The sequence below is a fragment of the Lactuca saligna genome, unplaced genomic scaffold, assembly GCF_052625555.1.
Source record: "Lactuca saligna cultivar CGN05327 unplaced genomic scaffold, ASM5262555v1 scaffold_65, whole genome shotgun sequence".
NCBI lineage: Eukaryota > Viridiplantae > Streptophyta > Magnoliopsida > Asterales > Asteraceae > Lactuca > Lactuca saligna.
Genome location: NW_027629926.1, coordinates 35,001 through 37,500, shown reverse-complemented (window position 1 = coordinate 37,500; position 2,500 = coordinate 35,001).

Genomic DNA, 2,500 nt, shown 5'->3' with positions numbered 1-2,500 from the left:
AGGCACCTTGCCACACACATGCCCACGAACGACCAAGGCAACAAGGCAACCTTGCCACACAAATGCCCATGGGGGACTACCACCACTTGGTGCCCAGAAGCGTGTATGACGAACAAGGCATGGTGTTGGGAATTATGCATCTTCGGGCTAATCAATGTCTGTTCCTGTCACCAAGCTCTTTGTGCATTATGTATATATAGGGGGTACATGGGGACTAATACCACCCTTGGTGCCCGACAGGTGTGTTGGGAAACCTAAGCAAGCGAGGCTGGCAAGGCAAGCCACCCAAGGGAACAAGGCACCTTGCCACACACATGCCCATGAACGACCAAGGGAACAAGGCAACCTTGCCACGCACAAACCCATCCACGAACGACCAAGGGAACAATGCATACGGGGCTGGCAAGGCAAGCAGGCTACCCAAGGGAACAAAGCCTCTTCCCACACACAGACCCATGAACGACCAAGGGAACAAGGGTGTGAACGACCAAGGAACAATGCGTATTGCCACACACATTCCCATGAACGACCAAGGGAACAAGGCTACCTCCCAAACAAACACACATGAACGACCAAGTGAAGAAGGCTTCTTCCCACACACAACCCCATGAACGACCAAGGGAACAAGTTTACTTCGTACACGAACACCCATGAACGACCAATGGAACAAGGCATCTTGCCACACACATGCCCATGAGCAACCCAATCCCATCCTCATCGGTCTAAGGAACAAGGGGCCTTGACAAACCATGAGCAGATTTCTAAGCAAGTCAAACGATGAAGGGAGCAAAGTGTAGTTCCTACTTAGTACATAGTAAATTGAATATATGAGTTCCAATCCGATCAACTCGTGTTCTTTCGAGTTCATCTAAGCCACTTATGAATACCTAAAAGCCTTATCTGCCTGCCTATCACCAGGCGACAGGGACAAACACCCAAATATGATATATTTTCATTTCAAGTCCATTCGTCTATGTTAACAACGACCCACACAAATTTTCAATGGCATTCCTACTTGATTTGAGCGACATTCCAACAAGTAGGGAACCATCGCTTCAAGGCATGACCAAGGATAGGACACAAACATTTACGCCTCAAACATGACATTTTGTTTTTTTTTTTTTATTTATTTCAAAGCTTTTCATTTATAATAAAAAGCATCCCTACAAAATTTTGTGTCAATCCGAATTAATTCGAGCGAGTTATGGACGATTTCGCACAATTATGCATCCTTGGGCAAATCAATGTCTGTTCCTGTCACCAAGCTCTTTGTATAATATGTATATATAGGGGAACCATGGGACTGCTGCCCATTGGCGCCCCAAGGGTGTCCAACGCCCAAGGCTCTCGAGGCTGGCACGCTCAAGGCATGGCCAAGACGCCCGCTCTTGACGAAAATGGGGCCAAAACGCCCCCCATTGGCGCCCCACTCCCGTGTCCCCTCGCCCCCAAGTCGTGTGTGTCCAAAAATTATGCATCATCAGGGAAATCAATGTCTGTTCCTGTCACCAAGCTCTTTGTGCAATATGTATATATAGGGGGTACCATGGGGTCTCATTCTCATAGGTGCCCGGCATGGTTGATGGGCAAATAAGAATCGTGAGGCTGTATCGAGCACACACGAGGCATGCCAAGCCAAGCCCCACGACCCATGAAAGAGGCCATCCCCCCCAACACGTTGCCTTGATTTCTCGAACGGTGACCTGAAAATTAGCCCCATCTCCTTGAGTCTCCTCGACGTTGTGCCCATACACTAGCCCGTTGCCTTGATTTTCCTCGACATAGGGCGCAGAAACTAGCCCCGTTGGCTTCACCTGTGCCTCGACGCCGTGCGCATACTAAGAAATATACATCCTCAGGGAAAGCAATGGGTGTTGCTGTCACCAAGCTCCTTGTGCAATATGTATATATAGGGGGGGAGCCGTGGGTGAGCATGGGAAGGGATGAAGGTGCCAGACTGCCTTTGAGCGCGAGCTTGGGTGACTGTTGCTTGATTCCTAGTCGGTGGCATAATACCCCTCCGAGTGGGGGCCTTGGCGTGGTGTGGGGATGCCTCGTTAGGTCTCTGCGACACCGATCCAGGGTTGTGGTCTAGCTTTGGAAGTTTGGGATGGTGCTGTTTGTGTGGCAATTCGATGACGATGTGCTTGCTGATCTATGTTTGACGTGCTACTGGTGCTAGCCAGCATTTGATTTGTGCTGATGATTGGGAAAAGATAGGCGTTAAAGTGGCATGTGTTGCTTTTTGTGATACTACTATGGTACGCTAGTCTATCCTTGTTAGATGTGCGGTTGGTGCCTAAGCGTAGCTAGCATTGGTTTAGCACCGATGACGCTGAGGAAGCAAGCATTATCAGGAAGCATTGTTAGACATTCAGTATCATCATGGCGTGTTGAAATTATCTTGGAAGCATAAAAGATGCCGGCCATACCTGGCTGGCGTTTTTGTGTGGGCGGGGTAGCTTCGTACACTGCATCAACATAAGACTTGTCTTCTCTG